Source organism: Hyperolius riggenbachi, chromosome 7 (genome assembly GCF_040937935.1).
Source record: "Hyperolius riggenbachi isolate aHypRig1 chromosome 7, aHypRig1.pri, whole genome shotgun sequence".
NCBI lineage: Eukaryota > Metazoa > Chordata > Amphibia > Anura > Hyperoliidae > Hyperolius > Hyperolius riggenbachi.
In genome coordinates, this window is record NC_090652.1 from 19,565,874 (window position 1) to 19,582,916 (window position 17,043).

Genomic DNA, 17,043 nt, shown 5'->3' on the forward strand with positions numbered 1-17,043 from the left:
GCACACACGCTCTATCTGCCGACAGACTGTACACACGCTCTATCTGCCGACAGACTGTACACACGTTTTATCTGCCGACAGACTGCACACACGCTCTATCTGCCGACAGACTGCACACACGCTCTATCTGCCGACAGACTGTACACACGCTATATCTGCCGACAGACTGTACACACGCTCTATCTGCCGACAGGCTGTACACACGCTCTATCTGCCGACAGGCTGTACACACGCTCTATCTGCCGACAGACTGTACACACGCTCTATCTGCCGACAGACTGTACACACGCTCTATCTGCCGACAGACTGTACACACGCTCTATCTGCCGACAGACTGTACACACGCTCTATCTGCCGACAGACTGTACACACGCTCTATCTGCCGACAGACTGTACACACGCTCTATCTGCCGACAGACTGTACACACGCTCTATCTGCCGACAGACTGTACACACGCTCTATCTGCCGACAGACTGTACACACGCTCTATCTGCCGACAGACTGTACACACGCTCTATCTGCCGACAGACTGTACACACGCTCTATCTGCCGACAGACTGTACACACGCTCTATCTGCCGACAGACTGTACACACTCTCTATCTGCCGACAGACTGTACACACGCTCTATCTGCCGACAGACTGTACACACGCTCTATCTGCCGACAGACTGTACACACGCTCTATCTGCCGACAGACTGTACACACGCTCTATCTGCCGACAGACTGTACACACTCTCTATCTGCCGACAGACTGTACACACGCTCTATCTGCCGACAGACTGTACACACGCTCTATCTGCCGACAGACTGTACACACGCTCTATCTGCCGACAGACTGTACACACGCTCTATCTGCCGACAGACTGTACACACGCTCTATCTGCCGACAGGCTGTACACACGCTCTATCTGCCGACAGGCTGTACACACGCTCTATCTGCCGACAGGCTGTACACACGCTCTATCTGCCGACAGACTGTACACACGCTCTATCTGCCGACAGGCTGTACACACGCTCTATCTGCCGACAGACTGTACACACGCTCTATCTGCCGACAGACTGTACACACGCTCTATCTGCCGACAGGCTGTACACACGCTCTATCTGCCGACAGGCTGTACACACGCTCTATCTGCCGACAGACTGTACACACGCTCTATCTGCCGACAGGCTGTACACACGCTCTATCTGCCGACAGGCTGTACACACGCTCTATCTGCCGACAGACTGTACACACGCTCTATCTGCCGACAGACTGTACACACGCTCTATCTGCCGACAGACTGTACACACGCTCTATCTGTCGACAGGCTGTACACACGCTCTATCTGCCGACAGGCTGTACACACGCTCTATCTGCCGACAGACTGTACACACGCTCTGTCTGCCGACAGGCTGTACACACGCTCTATCTGCCGACAGACTGTACACATGCTCTATCTGCCGACAGACTGTACACACGCTCTATCTGCCGACAGGCTGTACACACGCTCTATCTGCCGACAGACTGTACACACGCTCTATCTGCCGACAGACTGTACACACGCTCTATCTGCCGACAGACTGTACACACGCTCTATCTGCCGACAGGCTGAACACACGCTCTACTATCGGTGGAACGCCTGCCCAGTGGGAGGGTCTGACGGTCCTGTCGTTCCTTATAGTAGTGCATGTGAATTTACTTTTAAGGTAGCCATACATCTAGTGATGATGGGCAGATTCCACCAAGAGACAAATCTCTCTAGTCAAATCTGAGTAGAGAGAAATCTGTCAGCTGCCCATACACCGCAGGCTGAATCCCGATCAATTTCATGCTTAAATCAGGAATCGGCCTTGTGATACCGCATCTGTCGCCTCGCCGGCCTAACTGTGCAATGTGCTCCCTGGTGCCCTGTGCACTTTACTTTACTCCGCATCTGACACTTCCTCCAGGCTCCTTAGTCTGTCCATACACGCTCCTCATATGGTTGCCGGAGTTACGTGGGCACGTGTGTGACATCACACACGTGCCCGTGTTACCCCGGCAACCACATGGGATGCATATATGGATGGAGCCTGGAATCAGCGGTGGACAGGAAATGAGTAGTGCACTGAGCACCGGGGAGGGGTCACATCGAACATAAGAAGGGACAGCGTCAGGGGTTTTGTCACGTTCGTCCCGATAACGCTCGCCATTTGCTGTGCACCCAACCCATCATGTTGGCCCAAATTGGTGGCATCGTTAATCGGGCAAGCACTTGGCGGCACAAGTTTCAACCCATTCAATAATAATTATTGAATTGGATGGTTGGTCGGCCACCAAGTCGGTAGATATGGCTACCTTTAGTCATTCTATAGAATACTGAGTCAAAGTACATAATGTTCTAATCTAAAGGGAAAGAAGACAATCTGTACTTTGCCTGAAATGATCCAGTCATTCCGCAGAATGCCGAGGCAAAGTATGTAATATTCCACAAAGTAAGAAGGCATACGATACTTTGCCTGAAACAAATGAGACATGAGCTTGTTCCAGTCTTCCCCAGTCAGGCCTCTGCTGCGGAATCTGATCCCTTACACACCATGTGACACTCATCCGGCAAACATCCAGAAACAGAAAGTAACATTTGTACCTCTAAAATAGTCCTCACGTTCTTTCTCGGTTTCCTGCCCACAGACTCCGCCTCTTCATTCATAAACAACATATTTTCCCACCCATATGCTGGGAGGGTTGAGGGGGGGGGTCAGCAGCAGGCCTTGCACTGGAGGGGAATGCTCTCTGTGTAAAGAGTCCTAGAGACAAGAGGAGGCTGTAGAAAATGTTTAACTAAGAATAGTGCTTGCAGCATGCTGATAACACAGCAGAAGCAAAGTACAGCAATTAAGTTTCTGTGCAAAACAGCAAATACAGGAAGTGCTGAAGCTAAGCATACACAACACGAATGGTCCTTGATCACTAAATGGGCTTGATTCACTAAAGCGTGCAAAGTGTTAGCACGCCAGTGAAAAGCCACTTTGCACGCGCTAACATGCTTTGCACATGCTAACATGCTTTGCACACGCTAACATGCGCGTCAGAGTTTGCACACGTAAAGATTCGCGCAAAGTACCGTGAAATGCACTGACTTCACATTATAATGATAGTTAGCACGCAAAGTCAGTGCAGATCGCGCGAACGCAATGTAAAACATTGATTATTACTGTATATACTTCATTATGCAGCGCGCGTAAGACTTTGCACGCGCCGCTTTACAGTACCACACATGTTAATGTAACCACCATTCATAATTACATTAACATACTCTATTCCACTGTGCGGGCGAAGCGCCATTGATTTCAAGGCTTTGCATGTGCAAACTAGCAGGGCCGGATTTGTACTTTCCAGCACCCTAGGCCGGCTGTCACCAACCGCCCCCCCCCCCCCCCCATTCTGTCCAACTCTGACTAGTTTGAACAGGCCCCCCTCTGTTCTGCTGCTTTGCCCCGTTCAACAAAGAAGCAGTGCATGCTCTGTCCACTCCATGTAATTTTGCACTCTTGTCTGCATGCATAGCAGCCGATAGTGTTCTGGGCTTGCATACTTCAGAAATGATGCTCATGTACGCATACCCATAACACTCCCAGTACATCTGTACAGGAGTGTGAAATTACAAGGAGCCTGAGAGGACAGCGCTGCTTTTTTGACCTCTGTGCGACTTGCTGAACTCAGAGCCACAAACAGGTGACAGGGCAGCACAATGCAGAGAAGTCCATCCAAAACAGAGAACAGGTAAGTAGAAGGATCCCAAACTACACACACTGGCATAGATGTAATGTAATGCTAGGTACACATGATGCAATTTTCTTTACTGTCGGGTCGATTATTTCCATCATGTCTGATCTGATTTCCGATCAATTTTTTGATCAATTTGCTGTTCACTTCTATGAAAAATCATTCAGAAAATTGATTGGGAAGCAGATTGGACATGTTGGAAATAGTCGATCTGGCAGTAAATCTGTCAGAAAATTGCATCGTGTGTACCATAAGCTCAGGTGAACTTCACACAGTGACAATTTAGCACTTAAGACAGATCTTAAAATCAGTCAGCAGGAAGTTTTGTAACAGAATAACACTTTTTATTGGCTAACCAAAAGAAAAACAGTGAGCCTTTGGCTAATAAGCCATATTCAGACTTTGTTCCTGTATACATAGTTACATAGTTATTTTGGTTGAAAAAAGACATACCTCCATCGAGTTCAACCAGAGAACAAAGTACTTCACCAGCCTGCTCCCTCACATATCCCTGTTGATCCAGAGGATGTTAGGGCACACAGCTATATATACAGTCAGCAGGAGATGCATTGATTGTTTTGTAAATATAAATAAATGTAACACAGTTGTCATTCTGTTTTAAAACATCCTGCTTTCACTGATGGCTAACACAGTACTTTGCTGGCAAAAAAAAGCCAGGACAGAGTTAAACTGTAACACAAAGAATGTTGCTGTCATTCTCTAAAAAAACAAGCCATAAATTTAACAGATCTGAGGTCTTTAACAGCACTGACTTACTAGTAATAAACTAACATCAGTCAGGGAGGGGGAGAGCTGCTAATTCCTGCCCATGAATGCGTGCTGCATGAAAAAAACTAATCAGAACTCAAGAGTTCTGCTACTTGAGCCCATATATTTTTCTTCTCACAGCAGATTGTTTGTCCTCTCTCGTCATACAGGTGACAGCAGATGCTGACTGCCATAACACACACTTTGCACAAGTGAGAGAGATGCAGAGATCTCTGGAATTCAGGCAAACCAGAGCAAAGCAGGAGAAGTAATTTACTTTGACATGTGACCTCTTATCGCTCCAAGTCCTGCGCCCTGCTGATTTTTATCGCCCTAGGCCATGACCTCTGCGGCCTTCCCAGAAATCCGGCCCTGCAAACTAGGGTGCTCTCTGCTTCTTTCTTCTCTGCTAAATCTGCCTGTTACCAGCTCTGATAATAATCCCCGAGTGAGCATTCAGTCTAGCTTTGCCTGGAATGATAATAGCTGAGTCATTATAGCAGAGCCAAAAGGGGGCCCGCCAGCACAGGTGAGACGCTACTCTGCCAGAAACTCTGCAAAGCCCCCCCCCCCGGGGAGAAAGAGTTAAGATGGGAAGACACCTTGTGGACCCCTACAGGCTCTGGGGCAATTGCCCCCTTTGCCTGTATGGTAGCGCCGGCCCTGAGTAGTACCCAATAGTACACAGGTAGAAGATCACAGAAAATATATCAAAGTCCAGTTTAGAACTACTCGAACGGAGTTAACAAGTGAGTAAAATTCTTATGTGCTTAAATCATGCTATAAATAAAGAAATCATAGTGCTTACTTGAGAATGCTTAGCATAAGTACCATGTCATAACATTAGTAGAACCAGATAACTAGTTTTTTTAATCTATAAAGACCTAGTCCAAGAAAAGTAATGGACTATAATCAAAAAGAGTTTGTAAGGAAATATACAGTGGCTTGCAAAAGTATTCGGCCACCTTGAAGTTTTCCACATTTTGTCACATTACTGCCACAAACATGAATCAATTATATTGGCATTCCATGTGAAAGACCAACACAAAGTGGTGTACACGTGAGAAGTGGAACAAAAATCATACATGATTGCAAACATTTTTTTAAATAAATAACTGCAAAGTGGGGTGTGCGTAATTATTCAGCCCCCTTTGGTCTGAGTGCAGTCAGTTGCCCATAGACATTGCCTGATGAGTGCTGACGACTAAATAGAGTGCACCTGTGTGTAATCTAATGTCAGTACAAATACAGCTGCCCTGTGACAGCCTCAGAGGTTGTCTAAGAGAATGTTGGGAGCAACAACACCGTGAAGTCCAAAGAACACACCAGACAGATCAGGGATAAAGTTATTGAGAAATTTAAAGAAGGCTTAGGCTACAAAAAGATTTCCAAAGCCTTGAACATCCCACGGAGCACTGTTCAAGCGATCATTAAGAAATGGAAGGAGTATGGCACAACTGCAAACCTACCAAGACAAGGCCGTCCACCTAAACTCACAGGCCGAACAAGGAGAGCGCTGATCAGAAATGCAGTCAAGAGGCCCATGGTGACTCTGGACGAACTGCAGAGATCTAAAGCTCAGGTGGGGGAATCTGTCCATAGGACAACTATAAGTCATGCACTGCACAAAGTTGGCCTTTATGGAAGAGTGGCAAGAAGAAAGCCATTGTTAACAGAAAAACATAAGAAGTCCCATTTGCAGATGGCCACAAGCCATGTGGGGGACACAGCAAACATGTGGAAGAAGGTGCTCTGGTCAGATGAGACCAAAATTGAACTTTTTGGCGAAAAATGCAAAACGCTATGTGTGGCGGAAAACTAACACTGCACATCACTCTGAACACACCATCCCCACTGTCAAATATGGTGGTGGCAGCATCATGCTCGGGGGGTGCATCTCTTCAGCAGGGACAGGGAAGCTGGTCAGAGTTGATGGGAAGATGGATGGAGCCAAATACAGGGCAAACTTGGAAGAAAACCTCTTGGAGTCTGCAAAAGACTTGAGACTGGGGCGGAGGTTCACCTTCCAGCAGGACAATGACCCTAAACATAAAGCCAGGGCAACAATGGAATGGTTTAAAACAAAACATATCCATGTGTTAGAATGGCCCAGTCAAAGTCCAGATCTAAATCCAATCGAGAATCTGAGGCAAGATCTGAAAACTGCTGTTCACAAACGCTGTCCATCTAATCTCACTGAGCTGGAGCTGTTTTGCAAAGAAGAATGGGCAAGGATTTAAGTCTCTAGATGTGCAAAGCTGGTAGAGACATACCCATAAAGACTGGCAGCGGTAATTGCAGCAAAAGGTGGTTCTACAAAGTGTTGACTCAGGGGGCTGAATAATTATGCACACCCCACTTTGTAATTATTTATTTTTAAAAATGTTTGGAACCATATATGATTTTCGTTCCACTTCTCACGTGTATACCACTTTGTAAACTTTGTAAATGTGAATAATTTTGCAAGCCACTGTAGATAGCAAGAGTGAGATAAGGAAAGTAGGAAGAAGATGTAACCAGGTGTGGTAGGGAAATAGAAAGAGCAGTAATCCTGTTTTTTAGATTTTGTAGCATAATAGGGGTTAACCAATACTTTTGAGAGATATTAGCAGTCTGGGTGGTTAGATAAAGGCCTAATGTTGGTAAGAGAGAAGCAAAAGTGTCTTTTTGGTGTCCCAAATGCCATCCCAATCTCTCGTATGTGGCACTGATGGAAAATCTAATAATCAAGGAGGTTGGTAGACAGGCGATTATAGGGCCATGAGTCCCATATTTTGTGAAAGTTATGTTCTTTGTCCCTCAATGAAGCTGTACGTTGTTCCATGGACCTAGTCCAGTTAACTTTAAAGAGAATCTGTATTGTTAAAATCGCTCAAAAGTAAACATACCAGTGCGTTAGGGGACATCTCCTATTACCCTCTGTCACAATTTCGCCGCTCCTCGCCGCATTAAAAGTGGTTAAAAACAGTTTTAAAAAGTTTGTTTGTAAACAAACAAAATGGCCACCAAAACAGGAAGTAGGTTGATGTACAGTATGTCCACACATAGAAAATACATCCATACACAAGCAGGCTGTATACAGCCTTCCTTTTGAATCTCAAGAGATCATTTGTGTGTTTCTTTCCCCCATGCACTGAAGTTTCAGGCTGCTCTTTTCTTCCAGCAAACAGCTTTGCCCTTGTTTGTAATTCCTCAGTATGTGAAAGCCCAGCCAGCTCAGAGGACGATTTATCCAGCTTGTAAAAGATAAGAAAGAGAAGAGAGAAGCTGCTCTAATCCTAAATAACACACAGGCAGTCTGCATAAAGGGGCCAGGAAGGGTGAGTTCATAGCAGAACCACAACACTGAAGAACTTGGCAGCCTTCCAGACTCAGGCCGACAAGTCTGACAGGGGAAAGATACATTGATTTATTACAGAGACTGTGTTAGTAGAAAGTGCTGCAGTTAGCCAGAACACATTAGAATAGCTTTTGGAACTTGTAGGATGATAAAAAACAGGATGCAATTTTTGTTACGGAGTCTCTTTAAGGATGACCTCAGAGATGTTTGGAGGAGCTACGTTTTTCCAAGCAGAGGCAATAGCTAGCCTGGTGGCTGTTAATATATGAGTGATCAGGCGGTTCACATGTCTATTCACTTCTGGAAGTGGTTTACCTAGTACCATGCAGAGGGGATCGAGTGGTACCGTGACACCAGTAGTGGAAATATTGAGATCTTGAACCCTGTTCCATAAAGGGGATAGGGAAGGACATAGCCAAAAAATGTGCTCTAGAGTGCCCTTGTCATTACAGCCTCTCCAACATAAATCTGATGTGCCTGGGTAGCACACAGGGTGATAGATGAGAGCAGCACACAGAGGGGACAGATGAGGGCAGCACACAGGGGGACTGGTGAGGGCAGCACACAGGGGGATAGATGAGAGCAGCACACAGGGGATAGATGAGGGAAGCACACAGAGGGGCAGGTGAGAGCAGCACACAGGGGGACAGGTGAGGGCAGCACACAGGGGGACAGGTGAGGGCAGCACACAGGGGGATAGATGACAGCAGCACACAAGGGGGATAGATGAGAGCAGCACACAGAGGGGCAGATGAGGGCAGCACACAGGGGGACAGGTGAGGGCAGCACACAGAAGGACAGGTGAGAGCAGCACACAGGGGGACCGGTGAAGGCAGCACACAGAGGGGCAGGTGAGGGCAGCACACAGGGTGATAGATGAGAGCAGCACACAGAGTGGACAGGTGAGGGCAGCACACAGGGGGACAGGTGAGGGCAGCACACAGGGGGACAGGTGAGTGCAGCACACAGGGGGATAGATGAGAGAAGCACACAAGGGGGATAGATGAGAGCAGCACACAGAGGGGCAGATGAGGGCAGCACACAGGGGGACAGGTGAGGGCAGTACACAGAGGGACAGGTGAGGGTAGCACACAGGGGGACAGGTGAGGGCAGCACACAGGGGGACAGGTGAGGGCAGCACACAGGGGGACAGGTGAGGGCAGCACACAGGGTGATAGATGAGAGCAGCACACAGAGTGGACAGATGAGGGCAGCACACAGGGGGACAGGTGAGGGCAGCACACAGGGGGACTGGTGAGGGCAGCACACAGAGTGACAGGTGAGGGCAGCACACAGGGGGATAGATGAAAGCAGCACACAGGGGGATAGATGATAGCAGCACACAGAGGGGCAGATGAGGGCAGCACACTGGGGGACAGGTGAGGGCAGCACACAGAGGGACAGGTGAGGGCAGCACACAGGGAGACAGGTGAGAGCAGCACACAGAGTGACAGGTAAGGGCAGCACACATGGGGATAGATGAAAGCAGCACACAGGGGGATAGATGAGAGCAGCACACAGAGGGGCAGATGAGGGCAGCACACTGGGGGACAGGTGAGGGCAGCACACAGAGGGACAGGTGAGGGCAGCACACAGGGGGACAGGTGAGGGCAGCACACAGGGGGATAGATGAGAGCAGCACACAAGGGGGATAGATGAGAGCAGCACACAGAGGGGCAGATGAGGGCAGCACACAGGGGGACAGGTGAGGGCAGCACACAGAGGGACAGGTGAGGGCAGCACACAGGGGACAGGTGAGGGCAGCACACAGGGGGACAGGTGAGGGCAGCACACAGGGTGATAGATGAGAGCAGCACACAGAGTGGACAGATGAGGGCAGCACACAGGGGGACAGGTGAGGGCAGCACACTGGGGGACAGGTGAGGGCAGCACACAGGGGGACAGGTGAGGGCAGCACACAGAGGGATAGATGAGAGCAGCACACAAGGGGGATAGATTAGAGCAGCACACAGAGGGGCAGATGAGGGCAGCACACAGGGGGGCAGGTGAGAGCAGCACACAGGGGGACAGGTGAGGGCAACACACAGGGGGACAGGTGAGGGCAGCACACAGAGGGACAAGTGAGGGCAGCACACAGGGGGACAGGCGAGGGCAGCACACAGGGGGGGGCAGATGTGGACAGCACACAGGGGGCAGATGAGGGCAGCACACAGGGGGATAGGTGAGGTCAGCACACAGGGGGCAGATGAGGGCACACAGGGGCACAGATGAAGGCAGCACACAGGGGGACAGGTGAGGGCAGCACACAGGGGGACAGGTGAGGGCAGAACACAGAGGGACAGATGAGGGCAGCACACAGAGGGACAGGTGAAGGCAGCACACAGGGGGACAGGTGAGGGCAGCACACAGGGGGGCAGATGTGGACAGCACACAGGGGGATAGGTGAGGTCAGCACACAGGGGGCAGATGAGGGCACACAGGGGCATAGATGAGGGCAGCACACGGGGGCAGATGAGGGCAGCACACAGGGGGACAGGTGAGGGCAGAACACAGGGGGACAGATGAGGGCAGCACACAGAGGGACAGGTGAGGGCAGCACACTGGATTAAACATAACTGTTAATAATCACACCTATGATGGGTGTTTTGGGTGTGTGCACTGCACATAACTTTATGTCCTTGTTTATAGCAGTGTTGTAAAATTGGGTATATAGCTTACAAGGCACAATCAAAAGTGAAAATGATGGCTGTACTCAGAGGTCTCCTGTTTCTCTCGCTGCTCCAGACTTGTAAGTATTCATCCAATATATCTTTTAAAAAAGATTTCAGATGAAGAGGGGATTCATATTATATAACATGTGATATACTTTATTTTATATAAAATTGCTAACTCATTTTTTAGAAGGAACTGACTTCTGTGTCCCTCAGTTTCCTCAGTAAGGGTGGATAGAGCTGTATACGCTGAGCCCTAAAACAGCCTAATTAACCCCTTCCCAACGGCTCCCCCAGGGCCGCGTAATGCCAATCCGTGTCAAGTTCTGGGGGCGGAGTGGGGAATCCACGTGCATCTCCTCTGAGTGATGAAGCTTCGCTCTGAGATCAGCCTGCTAGCCCGCAGCGCTATACAGGGGACATGTTAGTGACAAAGCTGTCCCAGCGAGTGGCTCACAATGTGATCCCCTCTCATAGGCTGATGCCTGTGAGAGGTGATCACTGATTAGATCTCTTCAGAGCCAGTTCAAGTAACAATGGGGCCCTAGGGCAAAATTAGCCTGGGGGCCCCCCAACAGACACCCCCAACCAAAAAGTTTCATTAGGGGCCTTTTGTTGCAGCCAAATTTCCCTCCTGTGCCCTGGAGCTGGCTGCTGACCCTCCCCCAATCACCTTCCAACTTAACTGTGCTCCCTAGGACCTCTGCAGTGTCTGTGTCAGTGTAGTGTCTCACCTGCCAGCTGGCACAGATGAGACTCTGCAGAGTCCCTGGGGAGCAACAGTTAAGACGGGGGAGGGACACTTTGGGGGCCCCTACAGGCTCTGGGCCATTTTTTCCTATGGTAGCTCCAGCCCTGGATCTCGGAAGGAAGGAAAGGAGGGTAAAAATGAAAGAAAAATAAGCACTTTTATAAAAAATACTAATTGCAGCAGCAATTTGATGCCACCAACAGAAAGCTCTGTTGGTGGCAAGAAAAGGAGGCAAAATTCATTTGGGTGCTAACTTGTATGGCCGAGCAATAGACTGTTAAAGCTGCAGAACCACACACGCCTTGAGAAAGGGGGACCCTGCGAGGCCCCGAAACAATTGTCGGTCATTTCTGTGGATATGAAAGCTCAATAAAAGAGCGTGATTCTTTGAGAAAATTGGAGTGCTGGTATACTTGAATTCCAGAATTGTAAAAAATCGCCTGGTCACTAGGGGGTGTAAGCCTGTGGTTCTTAAGTGCTTAAGCCACAGGCTTCTGTAGCGTTTCCTCCCACCCTCTGTATCAGTTTGAGAATGGCAGATCAGGGGTTAGAAAGTTTGCCATGCAGGAGTGCAGAGCAGCAGGAGACATTTTGCACTGCTGTATAACCTGCTTCCTTGGCAATGCATAGGCATGGTTACAATGAATGTTGAGTTCTAGCTGTGATGTGCATTCGATTCTCCCGCTTGATCGTTTCGCTGCTCGATTTCCGCAGGCGGTTCTCTTATCTTCTGCTTGTTTTTCTTATCTTTTTCCATTGTCCTCTATGCGGAATCGAGCGGCGAAACGATCGGGCGGGAGATCGGACGTGCCGGAAATTATCTATCGAGCCATCTAAATGTCTCAGAATCGAGCCGTGTATTCCCCGCATAAAGCTTGTATTTTACACAAGTTTTGGATCAGGATTATTATCCTGTCTGTAACATACAAGCTCTAGTGTATTGGCTAATTTAAAAGAAAACTATAAGGTTTCAGATAGTAAGCCTTCTTTGGACTCTATTCCTGTTGACTAGCAATGTAATGATATAAAGTCAGATGGAGGTAGAGGTAATTTTCTTGCAAATATAAGTGTCACCCAGATACATTGATTACAAGGGATCTTGCAAGGTTTGTGAGGTATTTATGGCAAATAGATAACACCGTTGGTTGACTTAATGCCTGCATAGACTCAGGCTAAAATAGATTTTTTTTTTTTTTTACATTTTTACAGACCCTCTACTTTTCGGTGTATGCTGCTGGAGCTTGGAAAAACTTAACTGTATGTTGCTGAACAGGAAGGGGGGTAGGGGGACGTGCTCAGGAAGGAGGGGGGGTGCACAGTAATTTCCGGGAGGGAGGGGGGGCAGCGCCCCAGTGTGCTTCAGCGCTGCCACTGAACATTTTATCTACATGGACTGATTTCTTTGCATTGTCAACATTGGTTATTTTTACCTACCTCCTAGCTGCTGCTCCCATATTTCTACCTCATTGCTATGCTCTTGCACTTATGACTATTTCTTCCTGTGTATTGATAGTAACTGACTGTATTATTCTTGTCAGCATTGACCTATTTTGCATATGCACTTTGATGCATTGAATAGTTGAATGCATGCGCTACATTTTTTGCAATTTCCAACCACTTTTTCCCACAATAATTACTATCCTTGTAATTACACCGTTACAATTGATTTGAAACAGGACTGAAGTCTGATGAAGCCTTCACAACCGAAAGCTTGTTCTTATTTTTTTTAGTTAGCCAATAAATGGTATCATTATCATAAAAAGGAGGGGGTGCAAATATACATAATCTGTCCAATAACTTTGCAAAAGAGTTTAAATTGGTACAAAAAAGATTCACTTTATTATAATATATAAAATTCAGAATGAAAATTATATGGCAAACAGCCAATATAAACCCACCCACCCACAAAAATAAAATCCTAAAACCCATGGAGCGGAGAACCTCTAATAATGGAATGTCACACAATAATGGAATTAGCTGGCCAGCTCTGTAGGTTTATGCCAAAGGATAAGTTTGCCAAAAGTCCATCATGGCCACTGATTCAATAAGGTTAAACTCCAGCAGCTCAAGGTAGCAACCAATCCGTTCAAATAGTCCCAATTGCAGACTTATCAAAACGTGTGTTGCAAACAGAGAGTAAGTCCCAGTCGCTGACTTGTCTCCAGTGTCAGGCACATCAGCAAGGCGTTCGTAAGCAGAGGAGAGAGGCTTAGCAGGGGTTAGCGTGTCAGGAGGAAGAGCTAAGCAGCTTGAATAATAGTTAGCTTGGTCTCTATTGAGCAGAGAAATAACTTTCAAAGTTCAATTTCTGCTTAGCAGATGATTACCTGCCTCATGGGTCATTCACCCAGATCATTGTACACGCAAAGCCTCAGCGACTTGTTGACAGCCCTCCAGTTCCTCTTACTGATAATAAGTAGGGCTGCTCAAATCAGGATCCGGGAGACACCCGGATAGTTCTATCCGGATATCTCCCAGTTACCTGTGCGGAGTGGGCGGGGGGTTCAATTTTACCTGTCTGACGTCTTCTTCGTCCATCCCTCAGCACCTCCCACGATGCAGTCCAAGCGGCGGTCACGTGATTACAAACACTTCCTCCTTCCGGGTTGAAGGAGGAAGTGTTTGTAATCACGTGACGCGCGTGGAGCGCATCGTGGGAGGTGCCGAGGGACAGACGAAGAAGACGTCAGACAGGTAAGATTGACCCCCCCGCCCACACCGCATAGGTTTACTGGGAGATATCCGGATAGCTACTATCTGGGTGTCTCCCGGATCCGGATTTGAGCAGCCCTAATGATAAGGTATAAATCCGTGAAAGTCCATGCAGATGACAGTGGCTAGATTTATTGCGGCATCACAGAGCAGCAGAGCACATGAAACGCGGGACGCCAATGCGCCTCCAGCAAGAATCACTTCCGCACGCCAGCGTTCACACACGATCACGTGTGTGTGACATCAGGTCTCCCAGGGCTGCCCCCAACTGGTTTCACACTTCCTCAGGGTGTGGCTTACACACAACATGCAAGGGCATTTATGCTGTCAATTCTCAAAACCCCGCCCCATGGGCGGATTGATTTGCACAGAGGACGCCAGATAGCAGGATACCGATACATCCAATAGGAAAGATCAAGGGTGGATAGCAGTAGTCAAGTCATGTAAATAGATTACAAAAGTATTATTGGCATTATCTTAGTTTTTCTGGGCACAGTATTAAAGAGTCCAATCACAGAGTACATAGAAGTAAGGGAGAAAGGCATGTATGATTTATATTATCCCAGTGTCAGAAGTCCCTCATTCGGAGTAAACAGCCGCACACATTTGTATGCTACCTGTCAGTGTAATTCTAATCTCTGGGAGATTCTTCCCAACACCTTTCTTCACAACACCAAATAACAGCACTAAAGTTCAATAGTAAAGAAAGGGGTGGGGAAAATGGGCTGAGGAAGGAGGGAGGGGTTCACAGTGGTTTCTGGGGTGGCCAGTGCACCAGTGTGCTTCAGCGCTGCCACTGAACATTTTATCTACATGGACTGATTTTTTTTGCATTGTCAGCGTTGGTTATTTTTATCTACCTTCTAGCTGCTGCCCCACATTTTTACCTCATTGCCCAACAGGAGGGAACCATGGGAAACGCCTTCTGCTTGGCCAATCATTTCTTCTCTCAACCAGCCCCTTGCCGCAGTAGTGATGAGTTTGAATTTCTCATAGAAGTGTGAGGCTCAGCAGATCCACTGCCTTATAGCAGTTCACTTGCCCTAACCTCTTCCACAGTCTTTACCTTGTGTGGCACATCGCCGGTCAGCTGAGGGATGACATGTGCATTGTCCCAACACCCGGTTACACCCAGGCCCTGATATGCGCAAGGTATAGGATTAGAAGGCTAGAACCACATGAGACAGATAGAGGTGGGGAAATCAGGCAGTTCAGGTCAGCAAAAGTGATCAGAACTGCACAGTACAGAATCTCAAAACGTAAGCCAATCCAGTAACAATCCAGGCCAGGGGTCATACACAGTAGATCAGAATATTATGGCATCAGAGGATTAGGCAATATCAGGTCAAATACAATTCCAAAAGTCAGTCCAGGCAGCAATCCAATAACAGGGTCAAGAGGCAAAGCAAGATCATACACAGTAATTAATGTATAAAATCACACCCAGCAGAGCAGCACAATGAACAAGTAGGCTTAAATAAGAAGAGAGCATCATGAAACCAACCACAAATCCCAGCATATAATTGGCTGCTGAATAGTATTGCAATCAGTGTGCCTGCAGTACCTACTTTTGGCCACTAATGATGCCATCTAAAGCAATAATAAGAGGGAAGTGCCATATGCAGACACACGTGCACGGCTCCTGGGAACATCGCGCCGGTAGAACCTGGAGCTGGCTGTTTGGGCCGTCTCCCAGAGGATGCGGACTCAACATGGGCTCCAGCGGAAGGTAGGTTCCTTAACAGAAGTAATTTCGTTGTAAAATTTGCAATTACAATGCAGCTTCTCATTGCAAAATTTTCAACTAAATTAATTTTGCACTTAGTCAAAATTAGAATGCATAACTTCATAATGATTTGTAATTTTGTGACATATTAATCTATGCAAAAATGTGTTTTCTCATATCATTATAATATTACACTAACACTGCATACATACTCATTGTATCTATACTTAAAGAAAAACCGTGACCAAGAATTGAACTTCATCCCAGTCAGTAGCTGATACTCCCTTTTACATGAGAAATCTATTCCTTTTCTCATAGGGATCATCAGGGGGCTCTGTATGGATGATATTGTGGTGAAACCCCTCCCACAGTGTGATGTCAGGACCATGATTCTGACATCACACTGTGGGAGCCTTGTTTACAGCTGTTTCTAACTGCCAAAAAAGCAAGCAGCATCTCCTTCCAGTGACATCACCTGCCAGCAGTAAAAATGTCACCATATGATAAATGTCAGAATGTAAATCAGGGAGAGGAAAGATTTTACAATGGGCAAACACTGACTAAATCACTTATACATATAATTATTGTAAAAATTCATTACTTTTGTTCAGACAGTACGTTATTTTCACTGGAGTTGCTCTTTAAGTGATAGTATAATAGTAACAATAGCAGAAACATTTCCCATTTCACATTTTTTTGGTTTAATTTTATGAAATACATTGAGTGACATTTGGCCATTTGAATGGAGCAGCAGCACTTTGCAGTATGTATTTGACAGTTGTTGCATGGGCATACAGTCATATGTTTGTTGATGCTATTGTGGAATGGGACTCTCAGGTCACACCCCCATTCTCTACTGCAGGCACTAGCAAAGAAAAGCAACCACAGTGGTGTAGGGATCACCATAGCTGCCACTATAGAGCCTGTAGGCAAGGAGGGCCTAGTGGCAATGGCCAATGGAAATAAGTAAGTCTGCAGTGGGCCTTCTAAAGTTCATAGTTATATGAGCTGAACAAAGGGGCTACCTAATACTGGGGGCCCCTCTGGCTACCTGTACTGGGGTGCTATCTATTACTGGAGGACCCTCTAACTACCCATACTAAGGGGCTACCTGACACTTGGGGTACCTCTGATTATCTTTGGTGGGGAGCATTTCTGTCTACCTATACCGGGAGGCTACCTTATACTTGGAGGTACCTCAGTCTACCGATAGTAGGGGTTGTCTAATTCTTGGGGGCACCTCTTTCTGCCTAAAACTGGTATGTATCAGGGAGGCGCACAAAGGTGCCATATACGTTTTTGTGGGGGCTCCAATCAATTTTC

At 47.3% G+C, this 17,043-nt stretch overlaps 1 gene segment (V, D, J or C); it reads right to left on the reverse strand.

Moving 5' to 3' along the window:
- LOC137525403 (Ig gamma chain C region-like) overlaps nt 1-2,715 on the reverse strand; it is a 37,216-nt gene extending 34,501 nt beyond the window's left edge. The window contains exon 1 of the C gene segment in view: nt 2,613-2,715.
- Between the last annotated feature and the right edge of the window lie 14,328 nt (nt 2,716-17,043).